At 34.8% G+C, this 16240-nt stretch overlaps 1 pseudogene; it reads right to left on the minus strand.

The window, feature by feature from the left end:
• LOC107688575 (serine/threonine-protein kinase BRSK2-like) overlaps positions 1-16240 on the minus strand; it is an 89273-nt pseudogene that overhangs the window by 68327 nt on the left and 4706 nt on the right.

A 16240-nucleotide genomic window follows, 5' to 3' on the forward strand; every position in this document is an offset into this window, starting at 1 on the left:
CAATTAAACAAAAATGTTTTTAAATGGGTAAATGACTGGATAAATAGACACAATATTTTTAAATGAATGAAAGGAATAATAAATTAACATTTTTTACTTTTTATTTATTTTTTCATATTTGTTCATTTATTCTGTTTATTTATTAATTTATAACATTTAATTTAAATTTAAATGTATAAATTAATAAATAAACAGAATAAATGAACAAATATGAAAAAATAAATAAAAAGAACAAACTTTACAAACAACAAACAATAAAAACAAATGTTTGTAAAAGAACGAATGTTTCAATAAACGTATAAATAATTTTATTGTATAAAAATAATTTTAAATGAATAAATTAACTACTAAATTAATTAAATGAATGAACAAATATTTCTAAATGGACAAATAAATGAAATTAATAAATTAAATATACATCTCTCAAAATGCCTGTCTCTCCCTAAAAGTGCTCTTCTTTCACATAAAAGTTCATAGATATATGTATTTATTTATCAAGTAATCTGTGTGGTAATGTACAGTCAACCAGACACTGTCACAAAATAAACCCTTTCAGAAGGGTTTAAAATAATTTCGGGGTCACTGTAAACGTCAAGGACATTGGTTCCAGAATCAACACAGATCTGTTTCAGAGCTGATTTTCGGCTTCATCCTGATAGTTGTTGAGTATGATGTTGAGTCACGCCGCTGCGAGGTAACTGTGACTTCCTGTGTGACACAAAGTCCTGTAGCTCCTGACCCGCGGTGAGCGTGACGCCAGCGCACACAGAGGTACAGGACGGTCCGGTCTGACCTCAGCAGAGCCGTAATTATATAACGTGAGGTGACTCTGTACGGAAACTGCCTCGGTGATTTTACTGCATTGAGCGCTAATCTACGGCCGTGTCTGGCTGTAATCCTAAAGGTCGGGCGAACGCAGCAAAATTAATCTACTGACGAAAGACAGACGCTTTTACAGCATATGTGGGGGGCGAAAGTCAGTTATTGAAAGGAGAAATAATGACATTAAGAAAGAAATAAAAGGCAATAAATGAGTCGGGCTGCTATCTCTTCAGCCCAGGCCTGGAAGAAACAACAGAAGAAAAGCAAGCGCTGGTTTTCACCACAGCTATTCACACTGATGATGTCAGAGGGGGCGGGTCATACAATTCAGCCCAAAGTTCATTGGTTGCTTCCACATGATTGACTTCCCATTAAAGTGCACCTCTTTTAAACTCAACTGGGAAATCGATGAATAAAAGCAATTTTAAAATACGCCTAAACTACACTACTTTTGCAAGAAATTGATACTTTTATTCAAAAATGCATGCATTATATTGATCAAAAGTGAAATTATAGACTTTCACGATATTACAAAAGATTTATTTTTCATATAAACGATCTTTTGAACTTTCTATCAGTGTTATAGCGAGTGACTGTGGCGGTCGGAGAATCAGAGAATGAGCAGCGTAATGTGCTGCTGTGATTCAAAGTAACACTTTACTCCTGAATGAGCTTGTCTACAGTCACACATGACCTCTGGCTGAGCGAGCAAAGGATACAAATCTCTCTCTCTCTCTCTCTCTCTCTCTCAGTGTGGACTCTGTGTGACTGACAAGGAGCTGAAGACAGCGGCACAACTGGCTGAATCTTAGAAGAGATGTCATATTTCACTCCAGTATCACAAGAAAAACAAGTAATCAAAGAAAACACAGAGAAAAACGAGAACATTGAGAGCACTGGAAAAAAAAATCATACTGTACTAAAATAAGCTGCTTTTTCACTTCACAAGATATTTTGTGAGGAAATATGTAGCAGACATTTCAAGACAGTTTTCATGAGATTCGCCTAATCAGTAACTACTTCTGACATTCACAATTTAGATGACGTAAAATAAGAAAACTCCTTGCTAGTCTGTCCCAACAGTTTGGCAGAGATGCTGTTACTAATTTTACATTAAAAAAAAAAAGAAAGTTGAATCATAACAGACCAATCCTAAAAAAAAGCCATTTTGAAGTATATGGGTCAGAATGAGGATTGAAAATGCTTAAACTTGACTAATGATATAACTGGAGTTCACAGGAAAAAATAAAATACAAAAGTGTAGAAAGACCCCTAATAAGTGTGATCTCCATATATAAACTGACACAAATACACATGTGCTTGTGACTTTGCTGTGATGTGCTTTTATTCCCAACATTCATTCATCGTTACAGGCAACCCCGGAGTACATTAAAAAATAGACATTTTTGACCAAAAGACTGAAATATTTAGGCATACATTTTAGATTTGTGTATTTGAATTGCATATAAATTTTCATCCATTTGAATTACTGTACACAGTTTGAACATAAAGACATGTACAAACTTAATGTGATGCATATTTGTTGGTCACACAGATGCAAACAGTTACAAAACAAAACCATGAATACAGAATTGATTTTATTTAAATATCATATTTTAAAAAAGCATTCATATGAATTGCTCAAAAAAATCTCTTCATTAATTATGAATTATTATTATTAATATTTATTTATTTTTTGCTGTGTGACAGATTCAATTTTTATTTTATTTTTATTATTGTTATTTATTTATTTTGAAACAAATGTATTGCGAGCAAAACAAAACAAAAACAAAACAAAATGCAAAACGCAAGACCCATCTGGTCTGCTCCTGAACAAAACAAAAAACTAAATAAGATTTTTTGAGTAAAAATCTTTCCTGTTTAATTCCTTGGATTTTATTTAAATTTTCAAAATGCATTGATTCAAACTGAATCAGCATACATCTGTTTATTGTGAAAACAATTACATTTATGCATCTAAAAAAGTATGAACATGGTTAAATTTGGCTAGCTGTGTAGCATGCAATATTAAATTACTTAAAATGAGATTGAAGCAAATTCAATAAATTAATAATAACCATATAAACCAAGTTTTTGTGCATTTAAAACACATTCAGGTTATTAGTAATATTACAGAAAACCTGCCTGTTTCTTACCTGTATCATCTATGTATTCCTGGCCAATATGCATCACATTAAGTTTAGATTGCTTCTGTTAAAACTGTGTAAATTTTATATGTAATTCAATTACATAAATCTTAAATATGTTCGGTCTTAGCTGAAGGCAGTGATTGTCTTCATCATTAGTGTTATAATGACGCTCAGTTTTACTCACCCACAGCTGGTTTCCAGCAGACTGTCTCCCACCTGCAGGGACGCCATGCCGAAGTCTGCTATCCTGATGTTATTCTTCTCATCCAGCAACAGGTTCTCCGGCTTCAGGTCCCTGTGACTGTACGAGAGCAAATGAAGGAGAAGAAAACAAGATGTGAAAACTGCAGCTGGAGTTCTCACACTAACGCTTTATATTATACAGTATATTTGCCCTTGTGTCAGCTAGACTAGTTGCGTCTGAACCTGTAATGAGATGCTTTTCAATTATCCCTGTTTCTTCTGTTTCTTTCTTTCAGCGGTGCTAGTCTACAAGAGCCTGTGGGAGCCCCTGATTACAGATGTGTCAGAGTCTGATGTTAAGAACTCATCTGACCACAGTTGGAAATTAACTAGTGGCTTCCAACCATGAAATTAATTCAAAACTTTCTCTCAATTAATTTGAATAAAGTTTTCACTGTGTAAAGCAAGATGACAGAGTTTCAAAGTACAAAATAAATGAAGGTATTGTGGGCAAAACAAAACAAACAAAAAAGCAAAAACAAAAAACAAAACCAAGGAGAAAAAACAAAACAAAACAAGTAAAGTAAAGCAAAGCAGAGCAGAGCAAAAAGCAAAGCAAAAAGCAAAGCAAAAACAAAAATTACAAAGCAAAACAAAACCAAAAACCAAACCAATAAAAACAGAAAGCAAAACAACACAAAACAAAACCAAACGAACCGAAAACAAATACAAACACAAAGCAAGCAAAGAAAAACAAAATAAAAACAGACAAAAAACAGTATTTTATCACATTCTCTTTAAAAAATTTTACAAAAAAGTTTTGAATAAAACATAGAACTATATATATACTGTATATATATATTTTTTTTTTTATATATTTTTTTTTTTAAGTGAGTCTTTCAAAATCCTTTCATAAATCTACCAATAATAGTGTAATATTCTCAGCCCAGATTAACACACATTTAGAAAATTTCTATCCAGTCCACAGAATTTCACAGGTAAATATTTAATTTTATCCACAAGATTTCATTTCATCACAGGTAACAATGTGAATTACATACAGTAATCTACATCAAATTTGTTAGAACGACACTATTCCCTCAAATGTTGTCCAACTAGCCTAAGAGAGATGTCTGAACAAATTATTATATTTTTGAAAATGCAATGCAGCATGAATCACTCATGCGGTTACTGATGTAGGATTTTTTGTTGTTGTTGTTTTGCTGTTTGCTGATTTTGTTTTTGTTTGTTTGTTTTGTCATTGCTAGTTTGTAGCGTTGTGTGGTGTTTTTACTTGATGCTCATTGATTTTTAGTATCGTTGACATTTAAGTGATAATTATTAATGTGTGTCTATATTAACGTATTTTCTTTCCTTTGCAAGATGTTCACTTCATCAAATAAAAGATTTGTCTACAATTGTAACTTTTAGTCTATGCATATTTAGAGTGACAGTGACACTCCAAGTGGACATAAAACGAACACGCAAACACATTTATGAACCCAAATCTCACATGGGCTAATAAAAGTGAATATATGAAAAGATTTACGCCTCAATGACGTTCATGGGACACATTGCAGAGGTGGAGTTTATTAGCTGTCACACTGCTAACATCCATAATGACTCTTTAAAGGTCCCATATTGTCAAAACTGAAATTTCCTGGCTTTTGCAAAACGCCAGCATTTTTGACGATCGTTTCTGTCCAGTCCGCTCGTTTTATCGCATTTATCGTTTTTTTTTTTGTCTGGCAGTGGCAGCAGATATGCAATCAAACTTCTAATTTGAGGCTGTATTACGTCAATTCTGGCACCCAACATCACCATCAAAACCTAAAATAAAACTCCAGAAAGGTGTAAAATATGTGACCTTTAAAGTCACTTTCTGACACATTAACGCCATCCAGATGTCGTAATCTCTCCTGAACAGAAATTGTTTGTTGATATGATCAGCGGCTAACTGAATATTTTCCTATTTGAAGGTTAATTTCAACCCCTCTGGTCTGCAGGTTAATGGAGAAACGGGGCAAAGCGAGCTGCATGTTAATTTGGTTGTGGTAATAAACGTCTCCTGATGCTTTTGATCTTATCAGGTTTATATTGGCCGCTGAGGCACTAAATGTTTCCCTCAGTCCACTGTGAGCTCTTAAATTGCATATTTATTGGCCCAGTGATAGTTTAAAATTGTAACGCACATGTTTTTGTGTTGTTTGCTGGTAGAGATCTACATTTAAATTATGCTTAATATATATTTTTTATGGTTGCAATCAAAGCAGCAGTTCTGGCTGAAGTGTTTCTTCCTATAAAAACCTAATAAACAGTATCTGTATAGCATCTGCATGTCTAAGGATTGAAGTATTTATTCTTACAAACACAAATGTGGTCGGAGACGTGGCCTGCTGGGTCGTGCCGGTTCTGACATGATGCATTTGGTGCTTATCTGCAGACGACAGAAGTTTAACCTCAACGTAATTTCTGAAATCACCCCGTCCTACAACCTTCATGTCTTCTCCAGACTGCCATTTTTAATAAAACAGCAAAAAGCTCATTGGAATATATGAATGAATGTTTGGAATGGAAGAATTAATAAATTAGTACATAAAATGAATGGACAAATACAGAGTTCTGGCATGAAACTCTAGATGGCGCAGTCCGATAGGTCTAACTCAGTCTGACCTAATAACATCATTATCACTTGGCACAGCTGATTGGTTCTCTCCTGTATCGGTAGCCAATGAGCTCGCTGCTCAACATTCAAATATATGACTAGTTCTTGCCGTAGCAGTTGCAGCTTGCTTCAGAAACCCTCCACCTTCCCCAGCTCCACCTGTATAGATCTGCTATGAGGTGATTCATGTATGCTATATGGGGGTTATTTCATGTATGTTATATTTGCAGCAGCAATATTTCTTACATGCTCACAGCAGCATGTTGTGGATGTATTGGCAGTAGCAAGTCTCGGTACTTGCTCTGCCGCAGCACCAGCAGATCTTTTCCGCCAAGACCAAATACATTAACATTGTCATGTACATTACCATGCCAATCCCTCCGAGAGTTGTCATGACAGAAATATGTTTAAATGAACTAATAAATAAATAAAATTAATATTTTTTTAAAGAATTATTTAATCAATCAATCAATCAATCAATCAATAATTTAATATATGAATAAATAAATAAAATAAACAAACAAAGTCACTTTCAATGAATGAATGACTAAATCAAATAAATGTCTTGAATGAACAAATATTATTGAATGAATTAATAAATTAATAAACATAATAATTGGGAAAATATGTTAAACGAACTAAGGAATAATTAAAATGAAAACACTGAAAATGAATGAACACTGAAATTATTTTTTTTAAAGAATGAATGACTATAATGAAAGTTTAATTATTGAAATAAATGAACAAATATTTTTAAAAACAATGAGTGAGTGAATGAATGAACGAACAATAGTTTTGAATTAATGATTAAATAGAATGTTTTAAGTGACTGAATGAAATAAAATGAATGAACAAATGTTGTTGAATTAATTAAAATTAATGTGAATGAATGAACGAACAATAGTTTTGAATGAATGATTAAATAGAATGTTTTAAGTGACTGAATGAAATAAAATGAATGAACAAATGTTGTTGAATTAATTAAAATTAATGAGGAAATATTTTTAAATAAGTCATTAAACTAAATGTTTTGAATTAATTAATTAAAAACAATTGTAAATGAATAAATGATTAAATTAGTTGTTTTAAAAGAATGAATAAACTAAAAAGAATAAAATAAAATGAATGAACAAGTATTTTCAAATGAATGAATGATTAAACTAAATGATTTCAATTAATGAAATCAAATGCATGAACAAATATGCTTGAATGAATGAATGATTGGATTGATTGATTAAATGAAAGAGCAAATATTTTAAATGAATGAGTAATTAATAATATGAACAAATGTGAATGAATGAATTAGTGAATAAATACAATAAATTAACATGTTTTATATGAATGAAATGATTGAACACATATTTAGAATTAAATAAACTGGCCCAATTAGCAGTCAAACCAGCTTTACATTATTGTAATGTAAAGAGCAGCAGGCAGCACATGCGATAGCACATTAGCTAACTTAATCACATGCTGTTCACAGCGGTCTAATTATGAGAGTTTAATTACAGAACATGTATGTCTACATGTTTAGTAGTGCTTTGGCTTTTCTGCATGCTGGCTATTTAATGTTGGCTAATTTACTTTCTTAATGCACATTCCTGGTATTGTTGTGCACAATTTCTCAGTCCGCGCTGAGCTCAAGATTACTTTCTTCACCCAGTGGCATACCACAAAATGTGGGGGCCCTCCATAAACAGTGACCCGAAGCTCCGCCCACTACTTATAACATCATGCATTTGTATCAAGTTAAAACAGTGGAATATTAGTTTTAACCAAAAGGTTCCATTGGTGTAATTCTCAACAATTAACTGCAAACTCTAGAATTTCTTACATTCATGATCCAATTCATTAATTTTTTTAAAGGAATAGTTCACCAAAAATTTTTATTTGCTGAAACTGTACTCACCCTCAGGCCATCCAAGATGTAGATGAGTTTGTTTCTTCATGAGAACAGATTTGTTGAAATGTAGCATTACAGTCAAAAGTATTGGCAGTGACATACATTTTGTGTTTTGCCAAATTTGCTACTTAAACTGTTGTGGATCTCATTCACATTGTTTCTAGATTATGTCACTGCCAATACTTGTGGAAACAATGTGAATGAGATCCACAACAGCTTAAGTTGCAAATTTTGCAAAACACAAAATTTATGTCACTGCCAATACTTTTGGCCACGACTGTACATCACTTGCTCAACACTGGATCCTCTGCAGTGAATGGGTGCCGTCAGAATGAGAGTCCAAACAGCTGACAAAAACATCACAATAATCCACATGACTCCAGTCCATCAATTAATGAAAGGCTGTGTGTTTGCAAAAAGTTTATGACACCATTTTAATTTATGAGTCTATAATCCAAAATTGCTTTTTCCATTGAAAATGTCGTCTTGTCTAAATCAGGAGAGAAATCTGCACAGAAGTGACAGTTTAAAGTTAAACGTCTTAATGATGAATTTGTTTCTTACAAACACTTTTCTTTTCACAAGATGTTAACTGATGGTCTGGAGTGGTGTGGATTACTTGTGGATTATTGTGATGCTTTTATCAGCTGTTTGGACTCTCATTCTGACGGCACCCATTCACTGCAGAGGATCCATTGCTGAGCAAGTGATGCAATGCTACATTTCTCCAAATCTGTTCTGATGAACTAATTCGTTTGACAGCAAGACAAAAGTCATCATATTTTTCCACTAAAAGCCAAACATGGATTATTATCATCCATTACCACTGACAGTTTTCCACACATTCCCTGAATTGACAACTGGGATTTCACAGCGGGATACAACACAGTGGTAACCTACAAAACCATTACAAGAGTCGAGATCTCATCCGAAACGATCTCTAGTGGGACATAAAAAACCTTATAACACAGTTGTGCCCTCAGAAAGTCAAATAACAGAAGTAAAGAAAGTGCATTTGTGCCGATTTCACATTTCTTAAACAATCTTTTTGTGACTCTTATCACCGCTGAGAGATTGAGGGGGTGCTACTGTGCAGATCTTTATATTTAACTGTTATTTTTGGAGCAGGTAGGTGTCAAGTGAGTCAATATTGGAAGAATCAGTAAAAATTGATTGGGTGAATTATTCCTTTCAGCTAGATATGTGTGTGTGTGTGTGTGTGTGTGTATACTCTGTCTGACAGCTGTTGCCATATATGGACTCTATTAGTAGGTATATCTGGAGGAATATTCATGTCTAGCAGCTCCAGAAGGACGATTTAGTAGGTGGACAAAAAGACATTGAATGAGCAGTCGGTCTTCAGCTATTAAAACATCTAAACCTCTCATGCTTCGAATATCCATATCAATCTGTCCATCAAAATAAAAAACCAGCACTCGTTCAATAAGTCTATATTTCAGGAGGGAATGTGTGTGTGGACGCTCAACGGTAGAACATGAGCTCTGTTCCAAAACTGAAATGTAAACTTATAATTCACTGACTTAAAATGCAGAAACTTTACAGACTAGCAAATAACCCAAGAAACAATGGATTCAAATGGAGTTTGACGTTAGTATGTTGCTATGCTAACAACATGATAAGGTGCGTAGGGGGACCAAACTTCTTATCTTTCCTGGACATGTCCTGTCTGGGATTTCGAAATTGCCTAAAATGTCTGGGTTTTGTCTTTGATTTCCTATTGTCTTCACTTGCTGAAGATAATGACTGAAAAGTAGTAGCCAAAACCCAGACATTTTAGGCAATTTAGAATTGCCGACCAGGGGCGCGTTTTCCGAAAAGCAACTATGGTTGCAAGTCCTGTCATTACCAATAGAGTTCAGCAGAGCTTACAACCATAGCTGGCAAACGATGCTTTTGGGAAACACCTGGACATGTCCGGAAAAAAGAGGACGAATGGTCACTCTAAATGTGCCTTAACTTGAGAGACATTTCAGACAAATTTCACAAGCAAAGAAAAGTTGAGTGCCTTTTATCAAGAACATAGAGAGGTATGAAGCCAAGCTCACATAAAAGTCACTTTCAAACCAAGCAGCTCGGAGAATTATATGTATTAATTATAATAATAATAAGCATACAAATCCACAACTCTAAGTAACGGAGTTCGCCCCAATTCCAAACCCAGGCTCATTGAAAAAAGTGCCTGTTTTGTGACACTTTTAAAGTGAAATGACCAGTGAAAGGGGCTAAAAGCACAGTCTGTTTTCTACAAAGCAGATGAATGTAAATCTGCCAACGTTTTATTGCATTAGTTATTGTATGCATCGCGGCAGTTTGGAAACTAAATGTCCAGGAAGTGGCGCTTAACTGTTAAAGGTGGGGTAAGCGATTTTTCAAAAACGCTTTAGAAAACTGATTTGGGCCGAGTAGCAAAACAAACTTGTAGCCAATCAGCAGTAAGGGGCGTGTCTACTCATGATGTGGAGGAGAGAGCGTTCAGTGCACAGGACGGACATTAGCCGAGCCGAGTGACGACAGAAAGATAGAGATGGCGGATAAAAAACAAATGAGGAAAACGTCTGCGGAACAAAAGAAGGCTTAAGGCAAGAAGTAGGACCCGTGTAAATATCGGATCAGCTTTCCAGCGCTGAAGAGAACTCAAGGAGCGGAAGGCCTGCGATCGGACGCCGAGGCTGCTTTGTTTCTTCATAAATAGAACGCAGCAGCAGTTTTCTGTCTGCGATTTGTCATGTCGTGCCGCGTCGCATCCGGTGTAGACACAGTGTAACATTGGTCTTGCTTTGTTTCACAGAACTAATCGTTGCCTGAGTTGCGTACATATGTGTGGGGCGGAGCTATCAAAGTAGGGGCGAGACCCTTTTGGGGTAGGGGCGTGTTTGTTTTGGTGATTTCAAATGTCAACATTGGCTACCAGAAATCACTTACCCCACCTTTAATGCTCTATTGCAAAAATAATGTACCTCCTACACTACATCTAACCGTCTGTTTTAACAAAAGACAACAGGAGATAAAAACACATTTGCTGAAAGCAACCATGTAACTCTTTTATCATGACTTGTGTTTTTCCAGGACTTGTACCAGAGTGCTTTTCATCACAAGCGTTGCTGTACCAGGTGGGCTACCGAGCAAGTTTACTACATCATAAAAACAAATAAATAAATATAAATATGGAGCAGTTTACTGTATGTGAAGCAAACATCAAACTGTATTAGTTTACAAATCATGCACTATGATAACATTATTTTAAGGGTCAAAACATACAATTGTGCAAGAAACAGCACCAAATAATTATAAGTTGTGTGAAAAGGAATACAAGTTGATGGTGTTTTTCTACTTCAGCTGGAAACTGCAATGAATTGTATGTATGTTTTTGGAGTTTTGCAGAAATGGCACAACGGGCACATTTTTCCAATGTTGCACAATTAATATTTATATCACCATAAAGTATCAATTAAGCCAAAAAGGTGAAAAATGGAGGTGAAAATTCTTGAAATTATGCAAAAAAATGATAATTAGCGTAATTAATGCACATACTTAAGCATAATTATGCTGCCTACCATTTGCACCAGCCGTCTCACACACACCTGTGAAGCCTTAAAATGCTGTCTAAGCAGGTTTCGGAAATTATAATATATAAGTTACAGTATGTCTGTAGGCAAAGAGTACAATAAGGAAAAGACAGACAACAGAAAGACAAACAGACTGCAAGACAAATTGTGAGACGAATACTGAAATGGGAAAGGACAGAAGTGGAAAAAGAGAATACTGGGTGGGTGTTTCTCCCATCATCCCCTGCTGACTGTCCCAGCATGAGATCAGAGGGGCCGGGCGGCTCTCAGTCACATATGAAGTAAGCAAACAGCCGGGGAAGTGTGACAGCATGACAGGGACATTTCTCATGGCTGCTGCAGCATACTGTCCTACTGCTGCTCTGCGTGAGGCCTGCAGCTCTGAGAAATGATGCAGGGACCAGAGACGGCAAGACACTGAGTCTGTGGGACTAAGCAGACACACTAAAGGTGCACAAAAGAGAGCTTTATTGCTGATCTGAGATCAGTGTGTGGCTGCCATTGATCATATATGACACTCGCATAGTGTGCATGACGGTGTGTGTTTATAACAGAAAGATTGTGTTGAGATTGCATGCTTTACTTTTTTTGTTAACTGTATCACTTTCTTGTTATATTTAATTTTATATCTTTTTATTTTTCCATTTGCACAATTTAAGTGTATTTGTCGCATCAAATGTATCAATGTACAGTATAATCATGGTTTACAACTATATATACATATATATATGAGAGCCGAGCTCCCCCTAGCTCCCCTGTAGTTCGCACCCTGGTTCCATAGTATATACTGTATGAAGGTACCACAGTATTACCATCTGATACCATCAAAGTACCATGGTATCACCAGAGTACTTTTTCTGAGGCAATTCTTTCATCTTGCCTGTAATGTGGATGCACTCAAATGCAAATGTGCATGTGTGTGGCGTAAAAACCCCACAGTGATGCACTGATTACCCATAATACCTCTCTTTTATCTCTAAATAGATCGGCTTGATAACACTCTTACGTGTTAAATGAGAGGATTTGCTCGTTTATCCAGGTGTCAGTTTTTCTTCTCTCTGCGTTTCAGAGCTGCAGCTCAAAATCAAGATTCTGCCTTCAAGTCACCGTTGTCTGAATGATCATATTTACGAGATGAGAGCACATGAACGGCACCATAACCCTTGGAAAAATGTATTTGTGGCACTGCCAGAAGTTTGCCACAGGGGCTTCCTGAAATGCTTCGTTTTCGTAAGGGAATGTCTTAATTAGCAGTGAGGAAACTGGAGATTTCTGGGTTTTTCTGAAGCAAAATCACCCCAGAACCTAATTGGTATTGATGATAATAAGGTTTGATGAAAATAACTGTCGACAAAACTATTTAGTTTGTATATATTTTATGTACTGTTGATGAAGAATAGTAATAAAACTTGCAGAAAATCATTCTATAATGAGCGTCCTTCGCTCTTCATTTTGCATTTTGTCTCATTAGCATTTAAAAGTCTTTGGCAGTATGTGGAAAACATAGAGAAAGCCATATAAAGTTCCTCGACATGTCCATTTGGATTCGACCAAAATCATTTTAACGCACATCATGTCGTAATTTATCGTAAGCATAAGTGCATTTACGGCAGTTGAAAGACCGTTTCACACTATTTGTTCAACGTTTGTATCAGTGCAACAAGATATTTGCAAAATAAAAGGCTCGATTAAAGCTGACAACGTGGTCCAGAAGTCAATATTTGCTAATGATGTTTGTAAAAGAACATGATCATTATACATCGTCGGTTAAGCCCTCACCTTTTTCAATTTATAAAACCCTTTTTTATGCTTCAGTGAACCAAACAGAACCAATTATCAAAAACAAACGAAAATACCAGCTTACAGAAATAACAGCTTCGCATATTTTATCCGAAGCTTACGCTGCGGTTTCATTGTGATGGCAAACTGTAATCGTTTGGATGCAGAGTTTTTGGCTTAAAAAGTGCAAAAGCCACTGATGGGTGAAAAGCTATCAAGAATTTTATGAACACTCTTTCATTTTTCTTTTTTGGCATATGATTAATAGCCTGTAAACACACAAAACGTGTCACTCAATCATCAGTTGGACATGTAAATAGGAAATATCACATCCAAACCCTCAAAAAAAAAAGCAGTTCGGATGAGGACTCTGATCATAAATCAAGAAGAGAAACTATAAGAGGCGACGTGCCCCGCTTTGCCTTTCCTCGGAAGGCTTTTGAGAGAAAAAAGAGCTTGAGTCTGATATCTTGATATGCTTATAATCGAAAGCCCCGGGGTATGAATATAAATTTAACGAGCACAAGAGGGAAGAGCTCTCGCTGGTCGCCTCTAATCTATTAAGTGTGAAAAAGGTGGGAAAGACTAGGCTGGACTGACTTTTAGGATGCATTACTGAGGTTTTGTGTTAGTATCAGCTTTTCTTTGGTGTTTTATATCTGCTTTGGAACATTTCAACCCTAATAATGTTCACACTTCCAGCTTATTTATGTAATACCTTTCAACTGAGGTTGGAGAACAAAATAAAATAAAATTAAATTAAATTAAATAAGACAAACAAACAAAAACATTAATTAATTTATTAATTTATTTATTTATTTATTTATTTCAACCCTAATAAATGTCACATTTCTTACTTATTTGTGTAGCACCTTTGGATTGAGGTTGGAGACCAAATGTTCTCAAAGAAGAAAAAAATATATAATAAATAATTAAATATTATATTATTAATAAATAAATGACTAAATAAGCAAGTAAGTAAATAAATAAATACATTTCTACCCTAATAAAGATGACATTTCTGGCTTGGTTGTGTAATACCTTTGAAAGGGAAAATAAAAAAATAAATAAATGTCTACACTAATAAAGAGGACATATCTGGCTTGTTTGTTTGTGTAATACCTTTGAAAGGGATAATAAATAAATCAAAAAATAAAAACAATTCTACCCTAATAAAGAGGACATATCTGGTTTGTTTGTGTAATAACTTTGATAGGGATAATAAATAAATTAAAAAATAAAAAAATAAAAAAAATTCTACCCTAATAAAGAGGACATATCTGGTTTGTTTGTGTAATACCTTTGAGAGGGATAATAAATAAATAAATACATTTCTACCCTAATAAAGAGGACGTAACTGGTTTGTTTGTGTAATACCTTTGAGAGGGATAATAAATAAATAAATACATTTCTACACTAATAAAGATGACATTTCTGGCTTGTTTGTGTAATACCTTTGAAAGGGAAAATAAATAAATAAATAAAATCTCTTTTTGACACAAAAAGCAGATATTGGCACAGTTTGTAGCGGCTTATTGCTATAATTTGCCTCAGTCTGAGAACACTACCGCAACGATTTTCATAAAAACACATCATGTACAGGAATGACTGGTCATACTCACCATATTGAGTGACTGTGGCAGAAGTCCAGAGCTGAGATGATCTGTCTGAAGAACTTTCGAGCTTCTTTGGGGGTTAATCGGCCCTTCTTTACCAGATAGTCAAACAGCTCTCCACCTGACACGTGCTCTAAAACCAAATACCTGCAAACAGAAACAAGACTGAGAGAAATGGCATTACCGATCCTGATATAATTCTTACTGAAATAAGAAGTTTGGGCACAACATATCGAAGGGCCTGACTTTGTTTTATAATACAGTCAGCCGTCTTCTGTATACAATGAACCATGGCTGAATTTGGAATAGCATTCTATGCATACCACTTTTTAAAGGGGTCATATGAGACAAACAAACAAAAACATTAATTAATTTATTAATTTATTTATTTATTTATTTATTTCAACCCTAATAAATGTCACATTTCTTACTTATTTGTGTAGCACCTTTGGATTGAGGTTGGAGACCAAATGTTCTCAAAGAAGAAAAAAAAATATAATAAATAATTAAATATTATATTATTAATAAATAAATGACTAAATAAGCAAGTAAGTAAATAAATAAATACATTTCTACCCTAATAAAGATGACATTTCTGGCTTGGTTGTGTAATACCTTTGAAAGGGAAAATAAAAAAATAAATAAATGTCTACACTAATAAAGAGGACATATCTGGCTTGTTTGTTTGTGTAATACCTTTGAAAGGGATAATAAATAAATCAAAAAATAAAAACAATTCTACCCTAATAAAGAGGACATATCTGGTTTGTTTGTGTAATACCTTTGAGAGGGATAATAAATAAATAAATACATTTCTACACTAATAAAGATGACATTTCTGGCTTGTTTGTGTAATACCTTTGAAAGGGAAAATAAATAAATAAATAAAATCTCTTTTTGACACAAAAAGCAGATATTGGCACAGTTTGTAGCGGCTTATTGCTATAATTTGCCTCAGTCTGAGAACACTACCGCAACGATTTTCATAAAAACACATCATGTACAGGAATGACTGGTCATACTCACCATATTGAGTGACTGTGGCAGAAGTCCAGAGCTGAGATGATCTGTCTGAAGAACTTTCGAGCTTCTTTGGGTGTTAATCGGCCCTTCTTTACCAGATAGTCAAACAGCTCTCCACCTGACACGTGCTCTAAAACCAAATACCTGCAAACAGAAACAAGACTGAGAGAAATGGCATTACCGATCCTGATATAATTCTTACTGAAATAAGAAGTTTGGGCACAACATATCGAAGGGCCTGACTTTGTTTTATAATACAGTCAGCCGTCTTCTGTATACAATGAACCATGGCTGAATTTGGAATAGCATTCTATGCATACCACTTTTTAAAGGGGTCATATGAACATTATTTGGTGTATTTGGTGTAATGAAATGTGTTTATGCGGTGGTTCAAAAAACGCATTATTTTCCATATACTGTACATTATTGTTTCTCCTCTATGCCCCGCCATTCTGAAACGCGTCGATTTTTACAAAGCTCATCGTTCTGAAAAGCGAGGCGTACTCTGATTG

Source organism: Sinocyclocheilus anshuiensis, unplaced genomic scaffold, assembly GCF_001515605.1.
Source record: "Sinocyclocheilus anshuiensis isolate Anshui unplaced genomic scaffold, SAMN03320099.WGS_v1.1 scaffold521, whole genome shotgun sequence".
Lineage (NCBI taxonomy): Eukaryota > Metazoa > Chordata > Actinopteri > Cypriniformes > Cyprinidae > Sinocyclocheilus > Sinocyclocheilus anshuiensis.